The sequence below is a fragment of the Paramisgurnus dabryanus genome, chromosome 4, assembly GCF_030506205.2.
Source record: "Paramisgurnus dabryanus chromosome 4, PD_genome_1.1, whole genome shotgun sequence".
Taxonomy (NCBI): Eukaryota; Metazoa; Chordata; class Actinopteri; order Cypriniformes; family Cobitidae; genus Paramisgurnus; species Paramisgurnus dabryanus.
The window spans coordinates 47,837,226-47,861,370 of NC_133340.1; the positions used below are offsets into that span (position 1 = coordinate 47,837,226).

A 24,145-nucleotide genomic window follows, 5' to 3' on the forward strand; every position below is an offset into this window, starting at 1 on the left:
GATGCCGCTGTAACATGACAGAAACCACTTTGTAACAGTGATTCCTAAAATATATGGAAACTCTGTAAAGAGAGTGGGTGTATTCACGCCCGCCGACAGGGGGGGACAAACGGGTCTGTTGTCCCGTGCCCAGGGTGGGTGGGGGGCCCAGAACTGGAACCTTTGGAATAATTGAAAAAAATGGGCATATTTGTGGAAAAAAAATCTATTATTTGAGATACATAATAACTTTTTATTTGTTTTCTTCCTGTACTTAAAATAGTGGTCAAGAACCCCCCCGCCCAACACAAGAATGGTTTGGCCACTGATCAAAATTTTATGATGTCATATGATTTGAAGTTCAGTACGCTCAAAATGTCCGGTCAGACTCAGCACATAGACTCAGTTCTGCCACTGCGCTGGTGCGTGTGCACTGACGCGAAGGGAATAATGTGTTTCCAAGGGGCATACTCACCAACGCAAGTTCAACAATATGCGTGAGCAGTTTACATACAAAGTCAATACAAAGACCCAATCAGACGCGTCCTTGGATGGGGCGATACGAATGACGCTAATCGGGCAACCCAATTGCCGCAAAAACGTTTTTTTTTCCCTTTAAACGCGTCTTCGTGGAAATATGCAGCTCAAGCGGAAAAGCATAGAACTTCAAGAAAGCGCTCTCACGCAGGATCATTTGACATTGTAGAGAAAGAGAGAGAGAGAGAGACAGAAAGCGCGCGCGAGAGAGAGAGAGCGAAACAGAGGTAAGAATGGTGCCCACTTCGAGAAACATGTGTAAGAAACGTGTAAAGGATTAAAGTATGTATGTCACTCATCTAATTACAGTATGTTAACTGGATAACTCTGGATATAACTCATTGTATAAAATAATGTATTTTGATTACACAAATCAAACCTGTAGTGATTGTTTTACTACTGTATAGCTGCTGACCAGCATAGGGAGTCTCTATGGCTAATTATAAGACATGATGATACAGTGTTGTACCTTTTCTTTTAACTGAGTCTTTTGGGCATCTTATGCCTATAATTATTCAAGGAGGTTGATTCTTTTAACTTCCTTTAAAGTTTGATCAATTGTGCATAATGACATGTGCAACAAATGGAAATAGGGTGTCAAACTCATAGATTTGCATCATTATGTTGGCTTGACAAAGCCAACATACTGTTCTTCGATCTAAGCTTATTATTAGTGGTGCTTGCATTTATGCAAAGCATCACTATTATTATTGCTCAGGGATATTATTATTATGTTGGCTTGACAAAGCCAACATACTGTTCTTCGATCTAAGCTTATTAGTGGAGCTTGCATTTATGCAAAGCATCACTATTATTATTGCTCAGGGATATTATTATTATTAGTGGTGCTTGCATTTATGCAAAGCATCACTATTATTATTGCTCAGGGATATTATTATTAGTGGTGCTTGCATTTATGCAAGGCATCACTATTACTATTGCTCATTATTATTAGTGGTGCTTGCATTTATGCAAGGCATCACTATTGTTATTGCTTTCGGTTATTAGTGGTGCTTGCATTTATGCAAGGCATCACTATTGTTATTGCTTTCAGTTATTAGTGGTGCTTGCATTTATGCAAGGCATCACTATTGTTATTGCTCATACTTATTATTAGTGGTGCTTGCATTTATGCAAGGCATCACTATTACTATTCCTCAGGGATATTATTATTATTAGTGGTGCTTGCATTTATGCAAAGCATCACTATTATTATTGCCCATACTTATTATTAGTGGTGCTTGCATTTATGCAAGGCATCACTATTACTATTCCTCAGGGATATTATTATTATTATTAGTGGTGCTTGCATTTATGCAAGGCATCACTATTATTATTGCTCATACTTATTATTAGTGGTGCTTGCATTTATGCAAGGCATCACTATTGTTATTGCTCATACTTATTATTAGTGGTGCTTGCATTTATGCAAGGCATCACTATTACTATTCCTCAGGGATATTATTATTATTAGTGGTGCTTGCATTTATGCAAAGCATCACTATTATTATTGCTCATACTTATTATTAGTGGTGCTTGCATTTATGCAAGGCATCACTATTACTATTGCTCATACTTATTATGTTGGCTTTGAAAAAGCCACACCCCTAGCAACCAAATTTGAGCACCCTAGCAACGGAATAAACAAAGCCTTATATCTTCGCATCAGAACATTGTAGAGACACTATTACTATTGCTCATTATTATTAGTGGTGCTTGCATTTATGCAAGGCATCACTATTGTTATTGCTTTCGGTTATTAGTGGTGCTTGCATTTATGCAAGGCATCACTATTGTTATTGCTTTCAGTTATTAGTGGTGCTTGCATTTATGCAAGGCATCACTATTGTTATTGCTCATACTTATTATTAGTGGTGCTTGCATTTATGCAAGGCATCACTATTACTATTCCTCAGGGATATTATTATTATTAGTGGTGCTTGCATTTATGCAAAGCATCACTATTATTATTGCCCATTGTTGGCTTTGAAAAAGCCACACCCCTAGCAACCAAATTTGAGCACCCTAGCAACGGAATAAACAAAGCCTTATATCTTCGCATCAGAACATTGTAGAGACACTATTACTATTGCTCATTATTATTAGTGGTGCAGACCCTATGAAGACCCTAGCAACATAATAAACAAAGCCTTATATCTCTGGATCTGAACATCGTAGAGACACAGAGGTTGGACCGTTTTACTTGTGGCTTGAAGTGTAATCATTATGGGATACCAATTTTCTCCCTAGCAACCAAACTTAGTACCCTAGCAACGGAATAAACAAACCGTGTGTCTCAATTCGTTCCCTAGCTCCCGAGGTCGTGAATCAGTATATCGTGTACACAGGTTCGGGCACTGGTAAGGACCCTAGCTCACTTCACATTGGGACAATGTTCACTTATTTTTCTGTCACGTGGCTGCTTAAGCGCGTTGTGATTATTCACAGCTGTTACTCATCAACAACCGGCAAAACCAACATCTCTCTGACTTAATTTTAAAAAACAGTACATTGTGGAAAATGCTGTCATTATTCTCTTACATATCTGTGCATAAAATTGGAGGCATATAATTACATTTTAAATGTAATAAATATATTTACAATTTTAAATAAATATTATTATTTTAAATATTGAGTAGATTGTGGTCCCTTACTGTGTAGCAATGTGTGTTTATATTTACAACTAAAACAAACGTTTGTCTTTATAAAAGTTCTGTTACATTTCATAAAGTTTATTGAGTTGGATCACGTGATGTTCGGGTGGCGAGCGTCAGAAAAGGTCACGTGATTTCCGGTTAGGGAACATAGGGAACATCGATGCTCACTGGTTTTTGCGTTGCATTGTGGGAATTTTTAGGGAACGAACGTTCCAGTGCACTGAACGGATTTTGCGATTGAGACAGCCCTTAAAATGGCCGACTCCCTGATCAGTGCCCTGACTACTGAACAAGGGAGCTGATTGAGACACACGGAAAGCCTTATATCTCCGCTTCAGAACATCATAGAGACACGGGGGTTGGACCGTTTTACTTCTGGCTTGAAGTGTGATCATTATGGGATGCCAATTTTCTCCCTAGCAACCAAAGCATCATGCTAGCTTCATGCTAATCATGCTAGCTTCATGCTAGCTTCATGCTAATCATGCTAACATCATGCTAACTTCATGCTAATCATGCTAACATCATGCTAGCTTCATGCTAACTTCATGCTAGCTTCATGCTAGCTTCATGCTAATCATACTAGCTTCATGCTAATCATGTTACATCATGCTAGCTTCATGCTAACATCATGCTAGCTTCATGCTAATCATGCTAGCTTCATGCTAGCTTCATGCTAATCATGCTAGCATCATGCTAGCTTCATGCTAATCATGTTAGCTTCATGCTAATCATGCTAACATCATGTTAGCTTCATGCTAATCATGCTAGCATCATGTTAGCTTCATGCTAATCATGCAAGCATCATGTTAGCTTCATGCTAATCATGCAAGCATCATGTTAGCTTCATGCTAATCATGCTAACATCATGTTAGCTTCATGCTAAATCATGCTAGCTTCATACTTAAACATACTAATAGCCAGATAGCCTACTAAACTAAACTTCTGTCAAACCATTTTAAACGTTCAGGCTACGCTTTGTCAAGCCAACATAAAGTTTGTCAACAAACTTTTCTATCTAGTTAGTGGTGCTTGCATTTATGCAAAGCATCACTATTACTATCTTGCATACTTATTATTATTATTAGTGGTGCTTGCATTTATGCAAAGCATCACTATTACCATCTTGCATACTTATTATTATTAGTGGTGCTTGCATTTATGCAAAGCATCACTATTACTATCTTGCATACTTATTATTATTAGTGGTGCTTGCATTTATGCAAAGCATCACTATTACTATCTTGCATACTTATTATTATTAGTGGTGCTTGCATTTATGCAAAGCATCACTATTACTATTCCTCAAAGATATTATTAGTGGTGCTTGCATTTATGCAAGGCATCACTATTATTATTGCTCATACTTATTATTATTATTATATCTTATTCTTATGTCTGCACATTTTTCGGCGCGTAACTCGTCCCGCACGGTTTGCCACAGTCCCATGAAAGAGGGCTCAAATCGACCGGATTATTAAGGAGAGGTGTGCTATGACTTTTATAAGCGATCGGGTGCAGGATTTTCGAAAGGGGGGCGAAAAACCACCCGAAAAATCCCATTGACTTAACATTGGGCTGAACTTTGACGGGTCATAGCTCCGCTTGAGGATTTTGTAGAAACACGTAGGTTACAACATTTGAAGAGGGTGATAGACTCTGTAAGAACATACATCACATAGGGGTGTAAGCTGTACCCCTGGGGTGTAAGAGGCACCCGAAAATGCCCATTGACTTATAATGGGGCAGGAAACATGCCCATATAAGGGAATAAAAAAGTTCCAGATGGGATATCTTCGCTTTACAATGTCGTAGAGACACGGGGGTTGGACCGTTTTACTCATGACTCAGAGTGTAATCATTATGGGATGCCATTTTTTTCCCTAGCAACCAAATACAGTACCCTAGCAACAGAGTAAACAAAGCCTTATATCTCCGCACCAGAACATCGTAGAGACACGGGGGTTGGACCGTTTGACTAGTGACTCAGAGTGTAATCATTATGGGATGCCAATTTTTTCCCTAGCAACCAAATACAGTACCCTAGCAACAGAGTAAACAAAGCCTTATATCTCCGCATCAGAACATCGTAGAGACACGGGGGTTGGACCGTTTGACTAGTGACTCAGAGTGTAATCATTATGGGATGCCAATTTTTTCCCTAGCAACCAAATACAGTACCCTAGCAACAGAGTAAACAAAGCCTTATATCTCCGCATCAGAACATCGTAGAGACACGGGGGTTGGACCGTTTGACTAGTGACTCAGAGTGTAATCATTATGGGATGCCAATTTTTTCCCTAGCAACCAAATACAGTACCCTAGCAACAGAGTAAACAAAGCCTTATATCTCCGCATCAGAACATCGTAGAGACACGGGGGTTGGACCGTTTGACTCGTGAATCAGAGTGTAATCACTAGTGGATGCCAATTTTTTCCCTAGCAACCAAATACAGTACCCTAGCAACAGTGTAAACAAAGCCTTATATCTCCGCATCAGAACATCGTAGAGACACGGGGGTTGGACCGTTTTACCCGTGACTCGGCATGTAATCACTAGTGGATGCCAATTTTTTCCCTAGCAACCAAATACAGTACCCTAGCAACAGTGTAAACAAAGCCTTATAACTCAGCATCAGAACATCGTAGAGACACGGGGGTTGGACCGTTTTACTCGTGACTCGGCATGTAATCACTAGTGGATGCCAATTTTTTTCCCTAGCAACCAAATACAGTACCCTAGCAACAGTGTAAACAAAGCCTTATATCTCTGCATCAGAACATCGTAGAGACACGGGGGTTGGACCGTTTTACTCGTGACTCGGCATGTAATCACTAGTGGATGCCAATTTTTTCCCTAGCAACCAAATACAGTACCCTAGCAACAGTGTAAACAAACCCTTATATCTCCGCATCAGAACATCGTAGAGACACGGGGGTTGGACCGTTTGACTTGTGACTTAGAGTGTAATCACCAGTGGATGCCAATTTTTTCCCTAGCAACCAAATACAGTACCCTAGCAACAGTGTAAACAAAGCCTTATATCTCCGCATCAGAACATCGTAGAGACACGGGGGTTGGACCGTTTTACTCGTGACTCGGCATGTAATCACTAGTGGATGCCAATTTTTTCCCTAGCAACCAAATACAGTACCCTAGCAACAGTGTAAACAAACCCTTATATCTCCGCATCAGAACATCGTAGAGACACGGGGGTTGGACCGTTTGACTTGTGACTTAGAGTGTAATCACCAATGGATGCCAATTTTTTCCCTAGCAACCAAATACAGTACCCTAGCAACAGTGTAAACAAAGCCTTATATCTCCGCATCAGAACATCGTAGAGACACGGGGGTTGGACCGTTTAACTCGTGACTCTGAGTGTAATCACTAGTGGATAGTGGGTTGGAACGTTTTACTTTTGGGTTGGAGTATAATCATATATTGTCCCGAGAATTTTGCCACGGCAAGCACCACTTCACATTTTCTTCAGGAAATGTACCTATCTAGTTATTATTATTATTCTTTTTCTGGACACTTTTTCGGCGCGTAACTCGTCTCGCACGGTTTGGCTTAGTGCCATGAAAGAGGGCTCAAATCGACCGGATTATTGAGGAGAGGTGTGCTATGACTTTTATAAGCGATCGGGTGCAGGATTTCCGAAAGGGGCGCGAAAAACCTCCCGAAAACGTCCCATTGACTTTACATTGCGTCGAACTTTGGCAGGTCATAGCTCCACTCTAGGATTTTGTAGAAACATGTGGGTTACAGCATTTGAAGAGGGTGGTAGGCTCTGTAAGAACATGGATCACATTGGGGTGTAAGTTGTACCCCTGGGGTGTAAGAGGTGCCCAAAAGTGCCCTAATGGAAAGTCAATGGGGCGAAAATCCCATAGACTAACATTGCCAAAAAAATTTGACAGGTCACAGGTCCAAGTGAGGATTTCATAGAAACATGTGGGTTACTAAAATTGAAGAGGGTGCTAGACTCTGTCAGGACGTACCCCACAATGGGGTGTAAGGTTACCCTAGCAACCGTTTTGGGCACCCTAGCAACATCTCCCATAGACTGCCATTATAAAATGCCCAGGTGGATATCTTTGCAGCACAGTGTCATAGAGACATGGGGGTGGGCTCATTTTACTTAGGCATCCAATCAGTATCTTAGGATCCTTAAAGACTAACTAAGCCACGCCCCTAGCAACCACTTTTGAGCACCCTAGCAACATAAAATTCAAACAGTTATATCTCGGCATCAGAACATCGTAGAGACACGGGGGTTGGACCGTTTGACTAGTGACTCAGAGTGTAATCATTATGGGATGCCAATTTTTTCCCTAGCAACCAAATACAGTACCCTAGCAACAGAGTAAACAAAGCCTTATATCTCCGCATCAGAACATCGTAGAGACACGGGGGTTGGACCGTTTGACTAGTGACTCAGAGTGTAATCATTATGGGATGCCAATTTTTTCCCTAGCAACCAAATACAGTACCCTAGCAACAGAGTAAACAAAGCCTTATATCTCCGCATCAGAACATCGTAGAGACACGGGGGTTGGACCGTTTGACTCGTGAATCAGAGTGTAATCACTAGTGGATGCCAATTTTTTCCCTAGCAACCAAATACAGTACCCTAGCAACAGTGTAAACAAAGCCTTATATCTCCGCATCAGAACATCGTAGAGACACGGGGGTTGGACCGTTTTACCCGTGACTCGGCATGTAATCACTAGTGGATGCCAATTTTTTCCCTAGCAACCAAATACAGTACCCTAGCAACAGTGTAAACAAAGCCTTATAACTCAGCATCAGAACATCGTAGAGACACGGGGGTTGGACCGTTTTACTCGTGACTCGGCATGTAATCACTAGTGGATGCCAATTTTTTTCCCTAGCAACCAAATACAGTACCCTAGCAACAGTGTAAACAAAGCCTTATATCTCTGCATCAGAACATCGTAGAGACACGGGGGTTGGACCGTTTTACTCGTGACTCGGCATGTAATCACTAGTGGATGCCAATTTTTTCCCTAGCAACCAAATACAGTACCCTAGCAACAGTGTAAACAAACCCTTATATCTCCGCATCAGAACATCGTAGAGACACGGGGGTTGGACCGTTTGACTTGTGACTTAGAGTGTAATCACCAGTGGATGCCAATTTTTTCCCTAGCAACCAAATACAGTACCCTAGCAACAGTGTAAACAAAGCCTTATATCTCCGCATCAGAACATCGTAGAGACACGGGGGTTGGACCGTTTTACTCGTGACTCGGCATGTAATCACTAGTGGATGCCAATTTTTTCCCTAGCAACCAAATACAGTACCCTAGCAACAGTGTAAACAAACCCTTATATCTCCGCATCAGAACATCGTAGAGACACGGGGGTTGGACCGTTTGACTTGTGACTTAGAGTGTAATCACCAATGGATGCCAATTTTTTCCCTAGCAACCAAATACAGTACCCTAGCAACAGTGTAAACAAAGCCTTATATCTCCGCATCAGAACATCGTAGAGACACGGGGGTTGGACCGTTTAACTCGTGACTCTGAGTGTAATCACTAGTGGATAGTGGGTTGGAACGTTTTACTTTTGGGTTGGAGTATAATCATATATTGTCCCGAGAATTTTGCCACGGCAAGCACCACTTCACATTTTCTTCAGGAAATGTACCTATCTAGTTATTATTATTATTCTTTTTCTGGACACTTTTTCGGCGCGTAACTCGTCTCGCACGGTTTGGCTTAGTGCCATGAAAGAGGGCTCAAATCGACCGGATTATTGAGGAGAGGTGTGCTATGACTTTTATAAGCGATCGGGTGCAGGATTTCCGAAAGGGGCGCGAAAAACCTCCCGAAAACGTCCCATTGACTTTACATTGCGTCGAACTTTGGCAGGTCATAGCTCCACTCTAGGATTTTGTAGAAACATGTGGGTTACAGCATTTGAAGAGGGTGGTAGGCTCTGTAAGAACATGGATCACATTGGGGTGTAAGTTGTACCCCTGGGGTGTAAGAGGTGCCCAAAAGTGCCCTAATGGAAAGTCAATGGGGCGAAAATCCCATAGACTAACATTGCCAAAAAAATTTGACAGGTCACAGGTCCAAGTGAGGATTTCATAGAAACATGTGGGTTACTAAAATTGAAGAGGGTGCTAGACTCTGTCAGGACGTACCCCACAATGGGGTGTAAGGTTACCCTAGCAACCGTTTTGGGCACCCTAGCAACATCTCCCATAGACTGCCATTATAAAATGCCCAGGTGGATATCTTTGCAGCACAGTGTCATAGAGACATGGGGGTGGGCTCATTTTACTTAGGCATCCAATCAGTATCTTAGGATCCTTAAAGACTAACTAAGCCACGCCCCTAGCAACCACTTTTGAGCACCCTAGCAACATAAAATTCAAACAGTTATATCTCGGCATCAGAACATCGTAGAGACACGGGGGTTGGACCGTTTTACTTGTGACTAGGGGTGTAACAATTGGGTACATCATTGGCCACTCCCAAGCCACGCCCCTAGCAACCAAATTTGAGCACCCTAGCAACCGAACAAACAAAGCCTTATATATCCGCATCAGAACATCGTAGAGACACGGGGTTTGGACCGTTTTACTTGTGACTCGGAGTGTAATCACTGGGCACATCATTGGCCACTCCCAAGCCACGCCCCTAGCAACCAAATACAGTACCCTAGCAACAGAGTAAACAAAGCCTTATATCTCCGCATCAGAACATCGTAGAGACATGGGGGTTGGACCGTTTTACTTGTGACTCGGAGTGTAATCACTGGGCGCATCATTGGCCACTCCCAAGCCACGCCCCTAGCAACCAAATACAGTACCCTAGCAACAGAGTAAACAAAGCCTTATATCTCCGCATCAGAACATCGTAGAGACATGGGGTTTGGACCGTTTGACTCGTGACTCGGAGGGTAATCACTAGTGGATGCCATTTTTTTCCCTAGCAACCAAATACAGTACCCTAGCAACAGAGTAAACAAAGCCTTATATCTCTGCATCAGAACATCGTAGAGACACGGGGGTTGGACCGTTTGACTCGTGAATCAGAGTGTAATCATTATGGGATGCCATTTTTTTCCCTAGCAACCAAATACAGTACCCTAGCAACAGAGTAAACAAAGCCTTTTATCTCTGCATCAGAACATCGTAGAGACACAGGGGTTGGACCGTTTGACTCGTGACTCGAAGGGTAATCACTAGTGGATGCCAAGAGGTGTTAAGCCACGCCCCTAGCAACCAAATATGAACACCCTAGCAATGGAATAAACAAAGCCTTATATCTCTGCATCAGAACATCGTAGGGACACGGGGGTTGGACCGTTTGACTTGTGACTCGAAGTGTAATCACTAGTGGATGACATTTTTTCCCCTAGCAACCAAATACAGTACCCTAGCAACAGAATAAACAAAGCCTAATATCTCCACATCAGAACATCGTAGAGACACGGGGGTTGGAGCGTTTGACTCGTGACTCGAAGTGTAATCACTAGTGGATGCCAATTTTTTCCCTAGCAACCAAATACAGTACCCTAGCAACCAAATAAACAAAGCCTTATATCTCTGCATCAGAACATCGTAGAGACACGGGGGTTGGACCATTCTACTTTTGGCTTGGAGTATAATCATAAATTGTCCCCGAAACTTGCCACGGCAAGCACCACTCACATTTTCTTCAGGAAATGTACCTATCTAGTTATTATGTTGGCTTGACAAAGCCAACATACTGATATTGTATTTAAACTTATTAGTGGTGCTTGCATTTATGCAAGGCATCACTATTACTATTCCTCAGGGATATTATTATTATTATTATTATATTTTATTCTTACATCTGCACGTTTTTTCGGCACCTAACTCGTCCCGCACGGTTTGTCGTAGACCCATGAAAGAGGGCTCAAATCGACGGGCTTATTAAGGACACGACTGCTATGACTTTTATCAGCGATCGGGTGCAGGATTTTCGAAAGGGGGGCGAAAAACCACCCGAAAAATCCCATTGACTTAACATTGAGCCCAAATTTGACGAGTCATAGCTCCGCTCGAGGATTTTGTAGAAACATGTAGGTTACAACATTTGAAGAGGGTGGTAGACTCTGTAAGAACATATATCACAATGGGGTGTAAGTTGTACCCCTGGGGTGTAAGAGGCGCCCAAAAGTGCCCCAATGAAAAGTCAATGGGGCGAAAATCCCATATCCTTAACATTGCAAATACTTTGACGGGTCATAGGTACGAGCGAGGATTTCGTAGAAACATGTGGGTTACTAAATTTGAAGAGGGTGCTAGACTCTGTCAGGACGTTCCCCACAATGGGGTATAAGGTTACCCTAGCAACCATTTTGGGCACCCTAGCAACCTATCCCATAGACTGCCATTATAAAATGCCCAGATGGATATCTTTGCACCACAGTGTCACAGAGACATGGGGGTGGGCTCATTTTACTCAGGCATCCAATCAGTCTCTCAGGATCCTTATTGAGGTATTAAGCCACGCCCCTAGCAACCAGTTTTGAGCACCCTAGCAACATAAAATTCAAACAGGTATATCTCGGCATCAGAACATCGTAAAGACACGGGGGTTGGACCGTTTGACTCGTGACTCAGAGTGTAATCACTATGGGATGCCAAATTTTTCCCTAGCAACCAAATACAGTACCCTAGCAACAGAGTAAACAAAGCCTTATATCTCAGCATCAGAACATCGTAGAGACACGGAGGTTGGACCCTTTGACTCGTGACTCAGTCTGTAATCACTATGGGATGCCAAATTTTTCCCTAGCAACCAAATACAGTACCCTAGCAACAGAGTAAACAAAGCCTTTTATCTCCGCATCAGAACATCGTAGAGACACGGGAGTTGGACCGTTTGACTCGTGACTCGGAGTGTAATCACTATGGGATGCCAAATTTTTCCCTAGCAACCAAATACAGTACCCTAGCAACAGAGTAAACAAAGCCTTATATCTCCGCATCAGAACATTGTAGAGACACGGGGGTTGGACCGTTTGACTCGTGACTCGGAGTGTAATCACTATGGGATGCCAAATTTTTCCCTAGCAACCAAATACAGTACCCTAGCAACAGAGTAAACAAAGCCTTATATCTCCGCATCAGAACATCGTAGAGACACGGGGGTTGGACCGTTTGACTCGTGACTCGGCGGGTAATCACTAGTGGATGGCAATTTTTTCCCTAGCAACCAAAAACAGTACCCTAGCAACAGAGTAAACACAGCCTTATATCTCCGCATCAGAACATCGTAGAGACACGGGAGTTGGATCGTTTTACTTTTGGCTTGGAGTATGATCATATATGTTCCCCAGAATTTTGCCACGGCAAGCACCACTCACATTTTCTTCAGGAAATGTACCTATCTAGTTATTATGTTGGCTTGACAAAGCCAACATACTGATATTGTATTTAAACTTATTATTCTTCTTCTTCTTCTTCTTCTTCTTCTTCTTCTTCTGAGACTAAAATTTCTGCGGCTAACTCGTCCGACAGCTTTCAAGCTACATCCACGAAATTTTCCACGGACATTCTGACTGGTCTAAAGAAGTGTGCTATATCTTTTTGACGGGATCCGACTTACAGAATTCCTAAAACGGGACATTAAACTTCGGAAAAGTCCCATTTACTTAACATTGCGACAAACTTTGACGGGTCATAGCTGCAAGCGAGAAATTTGTAGAAACTTGTGGGTTACCACTTTTCAAGAGGCTGGCAGGCACTGTGAGAACATACCTCACATTGGGGTGTAAGCTGTACCCCTTGGGTGTAAGAGGACCCCAAAATTCCCCATTGACTTATAACGGGGCAGGAAACATGCCCATATAAGGGAATAAAAGCGTCCCAGATGGAATATCTTCGCTTTACAGTGTCACAGAGACATGTGGGTGGGCTCATTTTACTCAGGCATCCAATCAGTCTCGGAGGATTCTTATTGAGGTATTAAGCCACGCCCCTAGCAACCAAATATGAGCACCCTAGCAACATAATAAACAAAGCCTTATATCTCTGGATCCGAAAATCATAGAGACATGGGGGTTGGGTCTTTTGGTCATGTTAGCCTTATGCTAGCTCCATGCTAAGTCATACTAGCTTCATGCTAGTTTAGTGCTAGCTTTATGCTAATTTCATAATAAATCATGCTAGCTTCATGCTAATTCATGTTACCATCGTGCTAGCTTCATGCTAATTCATGTTAGCATCGTGCTAGCTTCATGCTAATTCATGTTAGCATCGTGCTAGCTTCATGCTAATTCATGTTAGCATCGTGCTAGCTTCATGCTAATTCATGTTAGCATCGTGCTAGCTTCATGCTAATTCATGTTAGCATCGTGCTAGCTTCATGCTAATTCATGTTAGCATCTTGCTAGCTTCATGCTAATTCATGTTAGCATCGTGCTAGCTTCATGCTATTTCATGTTAGCATCGTGGTAGCTTCATGCTAATTCATGTTAGCATCGTGCTAGCTTCATGCTAATTCATGTTAGCATCGTGCTAGCTTCATGCTAATTCATGTTGGCATCGTGCTAGCTTCATGCTAATTCATGTTAGCGTCGTGCTAGCTTCATGCTAATTCATGTTAGCGTCGTGCTAGCTTCATGCTAATTCATGTTAACGTCGTGCTAGCTTCATGCTAATTCATGTTAGCGTCGTGCTAGCTTCATGCTAATTCATGTTAACGTCGTGCTAGCTTCATGCTAATTCATGTTAGCGTCGTGCTAGCTTCATGCTAATTCATGTTAGCGTCGTGCTAGCTTCATGCTAATTCATGTTAGCGTCGTGCTAGCTTCATGCTAATTCATGTTAGCGTCGTGCTAGCTTCATGCTAATTCATGTTAGCTTCATGCTAATCATGCTAGCATCGTGCTAGCTTCATGCTAATCATGCTAGCATCGTGCTAGCTTCATGCTAATCATGCTAGCATCGTGCTAGCTTCATGCTAATCATGCTAGCATCGTGCTAGCTTCATGCTAATTCATGTTAGCATCGTGCTAGCTTCATGCTAATTCATGTTAGCATCGTGCTAGCTTCATGCTAATTCATGTTAGCATCGTGCTAGCTTCATGCTAATTCATGTTAGCATCATGCTAGCTTCATGCTAATTCATGTTAGCATCGTGGTAGCTTCATGCTAATTCATGTTAGCATCGTGCTAGCTTCATGCTAATTCATGTTAGCATCGTGCTAGCTTCATGCTATTTCATGTTAGCATCGTGGTAGCTTCATGCTAATTCATGTTAGCATCGTGCTAGCTTCATGCTAATTCATGTTAGCATCGTGCTAGCTTCATGCTAATTCATGTTGGCATCGTGCTAGCTTCATGCTAATTCATGTTAGCGTCGTGCTAGCTTCATGCTAATTCATGTTAGCGTCGTGCTAGCTTCATGCTAATTCATGTTAACGTCGTGCTAGCTTCATGCTAATTCATGTTAGCGTCGTGCTAGCTTCATGCTAATTCATGTTAGCGTCGTGCTAGCTTCATGCTAATTCATGTTAGCGTCGTGCTAGCTTCATGCTAATTCATGTTAGCGTCGTGCTAGCTTCATGCTAATTCATGTTAGCTTCATGCTAATCATGCTAGCATCGTGCTAGCTTCATGCTAATCATGCTAGCATTGTGCTAGCTTCATGCTAATCATGCTAGCATCGTGCTAGCTTCATGCTAATCATGCTAGCATCGTGCTAGCTTCATGCTAATTCATGTTAGCATCGTGCTAGCTTCATGCTAATTCATGTTAGCATCGTGCTAGCTTCATGCTAATTCATGTTAGCATCATGCTAGCTTCATGCTAATTCATGTTAGCATCATGCTAGCTTCATGCTAATTCATATTAGCATCATGCTAGCTTCATGCTAATTCATGTTAGCATCATGCTAGCTTCATGCTAATTCATGTTAGCATCATGCTAGCTTCATGCTAATTCATGTTAGCATCATGCTAATTCATGTTAGCATCATGCTAGCTTCATGCTAATTCATGTTAGCATCATGCTAGCTTCATGCTAATTCATGTTAGCATCATGCTAGCTTCATGCTAATTCATGTTAGCATCATGCTAGCTTCATGCTAATTCATGTTAGCATCATGCTAGCTTCATGCTAATTCATGTTAGCATCATGCTAGCTTCATGCTAATTCATGTTAGCATCATGCTAGCTTCATGCTAATTCATTTTAGCATCATGCTAGCTTCATGCTAATTCATGTTAGCATCATGTTAGCTTCATGCTAATTCATATTAGCATCATGCTAACGTCATGCTAATTCATGTTAGCATCATGCTAGCTTCATGCTAATTCATGTTAGCATCATGCTAGCTTCATGCTAATTCATGTTAGCATCATGCTAGCTTCATGCTAATTCATGTTAGCATCATGCTAGCTTCATGCTAATTCATGTTAGCATCATGCTAGCTTCATGCTAATTCATGTTAGCATCATGCTAGCTTCATGCTAATTCATGTTAGCATCATGCTAGCTTCATGCTAATTCATGTTAGCATCATGCTAGCTTCATGCTAATTCATATTAGCATCATGCTAACGTCATGCTAATTCATGTTAGCATCATGCTAGCTTCATGTTAACTTCATGCTAATCATGCTAGCATCATGCTAGCTTCATGCTAATCATGCTAACATCATGCTAGCTTCATGCTAATCCTGCTAACATCATGCTAGCTTCATGTTACTCATGCTAGAATCATGCTAGCTTCATGCTAATCATGCTAGCATCATTCTAGCTTCATGCTAATCATGTTAGCATCATGCTAAATCAGCCTAGCTTCATACTTAAACATACTAACAGCCAGATAGCCTACTAAACTAAACTTCTATCAAACCGTTTTAAACGTTCAGGCTACGCTTTGTCAAGCCAACATAAAGTTTGTCAACAAACTTTTCTATCTAGTTATTATGTTGGCTTGACAAAGCCAACATACTGATATTGTATTTAAACTTATTATTATTATTCTTCTTCTTCTTCTTCTTCTTCTTCTGAGACTAAAATTTCTGCGGCTAACTCGTCCGACAGCTTTCAAGCTACATCCACGAAATTTTCCACGGACATTCTGACTGGTCTAAAGAAGTGTGCTATATCTTTTTGACGGGATCCGACTTACAGAATTCCCAAAACGGGACATTAAACTTCGGAAAAGTCCCATTTACTTAACATTGCGACAAACTTTGACGGGTCATAGCTGCAAGGGAGAAATTTGTAGAAACTTGTGGGTTACCACTTTTCAAGAGGCTGGCCGGCACTGTGAGAACATACCTCACATTGGGGTGTAAGCTGTACCCCTTGGGTGTAAGAGGCCCCCAAAATTCCCCATTGACTTATAACGGGGCAGGAAACATGCCCATATAAGGGAATAAAAGCGTCCTAGATGGAAAATCTTCGCTTTACAGTGTCATAGAGACATGGGGGTGGACTCATTTTACTCAGGCATCCAATCAGTCTCTCAGGATCGCCCCATAGCTATTAAGCCACGCCCCTAGCAACCATTTTTGGGCACCCTAGCAACATATCCCATAGACTGCCATTATAAAATGCCCAGATGGATATCTTTGCAGCACAGTGTCACAGAGACATGGGGGTGGGCTCATTTTACTCAGGCATCCAATCAGTCTCGGAGGATTCTTATTGAGGTATTAAGCCACGCCCCTAGCAACCAAATATGAGCACCCTAGCAACATAATAAACAAAGCCTTATATCTCTGGATCCGAAAATCATAGAGACATGGGGGTTGGGTCTTTTGGTCATGTTAGCCTTATGCTAGCTCCATGCTAAGTCATACTAGCTTCATGCTAGTTTAGTGCTAGCTTTATGCTAATTTCATAATAAATCATGCTAGCTTCATGCTAATTCATGTTAGCTTCATGCTAGCTTCATGCTAATTCATGTTAGCATCGTGCTAGCTTCATGCTAATTCATGTTAGCATCGTGCTAGCTTCATGCTAATTCATGTTAGCATCGTGCTAGCTTCATGCTAATTCATGTTAGCATCGTGCTAGCTTCGTGCTAATTCATGTTAGCATCGTGCTAGCTTCATGCTAGTTCATGTTAGCATCGTGCTAGCTTCATGCTAATTCATGTTAGCGTCGTGCTAGCTTCATGCTAATTCATGTTAGCATCGTGCTAGCTTCATGCTAATTCATGTTATCATCGTGCTATCTTCATGCTAATTCATGTTAGCTTCATGCTAGCTTCATGCTAATTCATGTTATCATCGTGCTAGCTTCATGCTAATTCATGTTAGCGTCGTGCTAGCTTCATGCTAATTCATGTTAGCATCGTGCTAGCTTCATGCTAATTCATGTTAGCGTCGTGCTAGCTTCATGCTAATTCATGTTAGCGTCGTGCTTGCTTCATGCTAATTCATGTTAGCGTCGTGCTAGCTTCATGCTAATTCATGTTAGCGTCGTGCTAGCTTCATGCTAATTCATGTTAACGTCGTGCTAGCTTCATGCTAACTCATGTTAACGTCGTGCTAGCTTCATGCTAATTCATGTTAGCGTCGTGCTAGCTTCATGCTAATTCATGTTAGCGTCGTGCTAATCATGCTAGCATCATGCTAGCTTCCTGCTAATCATGCTAGCATCATGCTAGCTTCATGCTAATCATGCTAGCATCATGCTAGCTTCATGCTAGCTTCATGCTAATCATGTTAGCATCATGCTAGCTTCATGCTAATTCATGTTAGCATCATGCTAGCTTCATGTTAATTCATATTAGCATCATGCTAGCTTCATGCTAATTCATGTTAACATCATGCTAGCTTCATGCTAATTCATGTTAGCATCATGCTAGCTTCATGCTAATTCATGTTAGCATAATGCTAGCTTTATGCTAATTCATGTTAACATCATGCTAGCTTCATGCTAATTCATGTTACCATCATGCTAGCTTCATGCTAATTCATGTTAGCATCATGCTAATTCATGTTAGCATCATGCTAGCTTCATGCTAATTCATGTTAGCACAATGCTAATTCATGTTAGCATCGTGCTAGCTTCATGCTAATTCATGTTAGCATCGTGCTAGCTTCATGCTAATTCATGTTAGCATCATGCTAGCTTTATGCTAATTCATGTTAGCATCGTGCTAGCTTCATGCTAATTCATGTTAGCATCGTGCTAGCTTCATGCTAATTCATGTTAGTATCGTGCTAGCTTCATGCTAATTCATGTTAGCACAATGCTAATTCAGGTTAGCATGATGCTAGCTTCATGCTAATTCATGTTAGCATCATGCTAGCTTCATGCTAATTCATGTTAGCATCATGGTAGCTTCATGCTAATTCATGTTAGCATCATGCTAGCTTCATGCTAATTCATGTTAGCATCATGCTAGCTTCATGTTAATTTATGTTAGCATCATGCTAGCTTCATGCTAATTTATGTTAGCATCATGCTAGCTTCATGCTAATTCATGTTAGCATCATGCTAGCTTCATGCTAATTCATGTTAACATCATGTTAGCTTCATGCTAATTCAGGTTAGCATCATGCTAGCTTCATGCTAATTCATGTTTGCATCATGCTAGCTTCATGCTAATTCATGTTTGCATCATGCTAGCTTCATGCTAATTCATGTTAGCATCATGCTAACTTAGTGTTAAACATGCTAACATGGTAACTCTTGGTATCATGTTTACGGAAAGTTATAATCCTAAACTAAACTTGTTTTAAATTTCTCTCAATCTGTTTTAAACGTTCAGGCTAGGCTTTGTCAAGCCAACATAAAGTTTGTCTTCAAACTTTTCTATCTAGTTATTCTTCTTCTTCTTCTTCTTCTTCTGAGACTAAAATTTCTGCGGCTAACTCGTCCGACAGCTTTCAAGCTACATCCACGAAATTTTCCACGGACATTCTGACTGGTCTAAAGAAGTGTGCTATATCTTTTTGACGGGATCCGACTTACAGAATTCCTAAAACGGGACATTAAACTTCGGAAAAGTCCCATTTACTTAACATTGCGACAAACTTTGACGGGTCATAGCTGCAAGCGAGAAATTTGTAGAAACTTGTGGGTTACCACTTTTCAAGAGGCTGGCAGGCACTGTGAGAACATACCTCACATTGGGGTGTAAGCTGTACCCCTTGGGTGTAAGAGGCCCCCAAAACTCCCCATTGACTTATAACGGGGCAGGAAACATGCCCATATAAGGGAATAAAAGCGTCCCAGATGGAATATCTTGGCTTTACAGTGTCATAGAGACATGGGGGTGGACTCATTTTACTCAGGCATCCAATCAGTCTCTCAGGATCGCCCCATAGCTATTAAGCCACGCCCCTAGCAACCATTTTTGGGCACCCTAGCAACATATCCCATAGACTGCCATTATAAAATGCCCAGATGGATATCTTTGCAGCACAGTGTCACAGAGACATGGGGGTGGGCTCATTTTACTCAGGCATCCAATCAGTCTCGGAGGATTCTTATTGAGGTATTAAGCCACGCCCCTAGCAACCAAATATGAGCACCCTAGCAACATAATAAACAAAGCCTTATATTTCTGGATCCAAACATCATAGAGACATAGGGGTTGGGTCTTTTGGTCATGTTAGCCTTATGCTAGCTCCATGCTAAGTCATACTAGCTTCATGCTAGTTTCGTGCTAGCTTTATGCTAATTTCAAAATAAATCTTGCTAACTTCATGCTCATCATGCTAGCTTTATACTAATTCATGTTAGCATCATGCTAACTTCATGTTAATTCATGTTAGCATCGTGCTAGCTTCCTGCTAATCATGCTAGCATCATGCTAGCTTCATGCTAATCATGCTAGCATCGTGCTAGCTTCATGCTAATTCATGTTAGCATCGTGCTAGCTTCATGCTAATTCATGTTAGCATCGTGCTAGCTTCATGCTAATTCATGTTAGCAACGTGCTAGCTTCATGCTAATTCATGTTAGCATCGTGCTAGCTTCATGCTAATTCATGTTAGCATCGTGCTAGCTTCAATGCTAATTCATGTTAGCATCGTGCTAGCTTCATGCTAATTCATGTTAGCATCGTGCTAGCTTCATGCTATTTCATGTTAGCATCGTGCTAGCTTCATGCTAATTCATGTTAACGTCGTGCTAGCTTCATGCTAATTCATGTTAACGTCGTGCTAGCTTCATGCTAATTCATGTTAGCGTCGTGCTAGCTTCATGCTAATTCATGTTAGCGTCGTGCTAGCTTCATGCTAATTCATGTTATCTTCATGCTAATCATGCTAGCATCATGCTAGCTTCCTGCTAATCATGCTAGCATCATGCTAGCTTCATGCTAATCATGCTAGCATCATGCTAGCTTCATGCTAATTCATGTTAGCATCATGCTAGCTTCATGTTAATTCATGTTAGCATCATGCTAGCTTCATGCTAATTCATATTAGCATCATGCTAGCTTCATGCTAATTCATGTTAGCATCATGCTAGCTTCATGCTAATTCATGTTAACATCATGCTAGCTTCATGCTAATTCATGTTACCATCATGCTAGCTTCATGCTAATTCATGTTAGCATCATGCTAATTCATGTTAGCATCATGTTAATTCATGTTAGCATCATGCTAGCTTCATGCTAATTCATGTTAACATCATGCTAGCTTCATGCTAATTCATGTTAGCATCATGCTAGCTTCATGCTAATTCATGTTAGCATCATGCTAGCTTCATGCTAATTCATGTTAGCATCATGCTAACTTCATGCTAATTTATGTTAGCATCATGCTAACTTCATGCTAATTTATGTTAGCATCATGCTAGCTTCATGCTAATTTATGTTAGCATCATGCTAGCTTCATGCTAATTCATGTTAGCATCATGCTAGCTTCATGCTAATTCATGTTAGCATCATGTTAGCTTCATGCTAATTCATGTTAGCATCATGCTAGCTTCATGCTAATTCATGTTTGCATCATGCTAGCTTCATGCTAATTCATGTTAGCATCATGCTAACTTAGTGCTAAACATGCTAACATGGTAACTTTTGGTATCATGTTTACGGAAAGTTATAATCCTAAACTAAACTTGTTTTAAATTTCTCTCAATCTGTTTTAAACGTTCAGGCTAGGCTTTGTCAAGCCAACATAAAGTTTGTCTTCAAACTTTTCTATCTAGTTAGTGGTGCTTGCATTTATGCAAAGCATCACTATTACTATTCCTCAAAGATATTATTATTATTATTCTTCTTTTTCTGGACACTTTTTCGGCGCGTAACTCGTCTCGCACGGCTTGGCTTAGTGCCATGAAAGAGGGCTCAAATCGACCGGATTATTGAGGAGAGGTGTGCTATGACTTTTATAAGCGATCGGGTGCAGGATTTCCGAAAGGGGCGCGAAAAACCTCCCGAAAACGTCCCATTGACTTTACATTGCGTCGAACTTTGGCAGGTCATAGCTCCACTCTAGGATTTTGTAGAAACATGTGGGTTACAGCATTTGAAGAGGGTGGTAGGCTCTGTAAGAACATGGATCACATTGGGGTGTAAGTTGTACCCCTGGGGTGTAAGAGGTGCCCAAAAGTGCCCTAATGGAAAGTCAATGGGGCGAAAATCCCATAGACTAACATTGCCAAAAAAATTTGACAGGTCACAGGTCCAAGTGAGGATTTCATAGAAACATGTGGGTTACTAAAATTGAAGAGGGTGCTAGACTCTGTCAGGACGTACCCCACAATGGGGTGTAAGGTTACCCTAGCAACCGTTTTGGGCACCCTAGCAACATCTCCCATAGACTGCCATTATAAAATGCCCAGGTGGATATCTTTGCAGCACAGTGTCATAGAGACATGGGGGTGGGCTCATTTTACTTAGGCATCCAATCAGTATCTTAGGATCCTTAAAGACTAACTAAGCCACGCCCCTAGCAACCACTTTTGAGCACCCTAGCAACATAAAATTCAAACAGTTATATCTCGGCATCAGAACATCGTAGAGACACGGGGGTTGGACCGTTTTACTTGTGACTAGGGGTGTAACAATTGGGTACATCATTGGCCACTCCCAAGCCACGCCCCTAGCAACCAAATTTGAGCACCCTAGCAACCGAATAAACAAAGCCTTATATCTCCGCATCAGAACATCGTAGAGACACGGGGTTTGGACCGTTTTACTTGTGACTCGGAGTGTAATCACTGGGCACATCATTGGCCACTCCCAAGCCACGCCCCTAGCAACCAAATACAGTACCCTAGCAACAGAGTAAACAAAGCCTTATATCTCCGCATCAGAACATCGTAGAGACATGGGGGTTGGACAGTTTTACTTGTGACTCGGAGTGTAATCACTGGGCACATCATTGGCCACTCCCAAGCCACGCCCCTAGCAACCAAATACAGTACCCTAGCAACAGAGTAAACAAAGCCTTATATCTCCGCATCAGAACATCGTAGAGACACGGGGGTTGGACCGTTTTACTTGTGACACGGAGTGTAATCACTGGGCGCATCATTGGCCACTCCCAAGCCACGCCCCTAGCAACCAAATACAGTACCCTAGCAACAGAGTAAACAAAGCCTTATATCTCCGCATCAGAACATCGTAGAGACACGGGGGTTGGATCGTTTGACTCATGACTCGGAGGGTAATCACTAGTGGATGCCATTTTTTTCCCTAGCAACCAAATACAATACCCTAGCAACAGAGTAAACAAAGCCTTATATCTCTGCATCAGAACATCGTAGAGACATGGGGTTTGGACCGTTTGACTCGTGACTCGGAGGGTAATCACTAGTGGATGCAATTTTTTTCCCTAGCAACCAAATACAGTACCCTAGCAACAGAGTAAACAAAGCCTTATATCTCCGCATCAGAACATTGTAAAGACACGGGGTTTGGACCGTTTGACTCGTGACTCGGAGGGTAATCACTAGTGGATGCCATTTTTTCCCCTAGCAACCAAATACAGTACCCTAGCAACAGAGTAAACAAAGCCTTATATCTCCGCATCAGAACATCGTAGAGACACGGGGGTTGGATCGTTTGACTCGTGACTCGGAGGGTAATCACTAGTGGATGCCATTTTTTTCCCTAGCAACCAAATACAGTACCCTAGCAACCGGATAAACACAGCCTTATATCTCCGCATCAGAACATCGAAGAGACACGGGAGTTGGATCGTTTTACTTTTGGCTTGGAGTATAATCACTAGTGGATGCCAATTTTCTCCCTAGCAACCAAATACAGTACCCTAGCAACCGGATAAACACAGCCTTATATCTCCACATCAGAACATCGTAGAGACACGGGAGTTGGATCGTTTTACTTTTGGCTTGGAGTATAATCATATATGATCTCCAGAATTTTGCCACGGCAAGCACCACTCACATTTTCTTCAGGAAATGTACCTATCTAGTTAGTGGTGCTTGCATTTATGCAAAGCATCACTATTACTATCTTGCATACTTATTATTATTATTAGTGGTGCTTGCATTTATGCAAAGCATCACTATTATTATTCCTCAAAGATATTATTATTATTATTCTTCTTTTTCTGGACACTTTTTCGGCGCGTAACTCGTCCCGCACGCTTTGTCGTAGACCCATAAATTAGGGCTCAAATCGACCGGCTTATTGAGGAGAGGTGTGCTATGACTTTTATAAGCGATCGGGTGCAGGATTTCCGAAAGGGGGGCGAAAAACCACCCAAAAAATCCCATTGACTTAACATTGCGCCCAACTTTGACGAGTCATAGCTCCGCTCGAGGATTTTGAAGAAACATGTGGGTTACAACATTTGAAGAGGGTGGTAGGCTCTGTAAGAACATGGATCACAATGGGGTGTAAGTTGTACCCCTGGGGTGTAAGAGGTGCCCAAAAGTGCCCCAATGAAAAGTCAATGGGGCAAAATCCCATAGACTTACCATTGCAAAAATTTTGACGGGTCATAGGTCCGAGCCAGGATTTCATAGAAACATGGGGGTTACTAAATTTGAAGAGGGTGCTAGA

At 41.8% G+C, this 24,145-nt stretch overlaps 1 protein-coding gene across 1 annotated transcript in view; it reads left to right on the forward strand.

The window, feature by feature from the left end:
• dis3 (DIS3 exosome endoribonuclease and 3'-5' exoribonuclease) overlaps window positions 1–24,145 on the forward strand; it is a 250,698-nt gene that overhangs the window by 152,465 nt on the left and 74,088 nt on the right. The gene's annotated exons all lie outside the window — the stretch shown is intronic.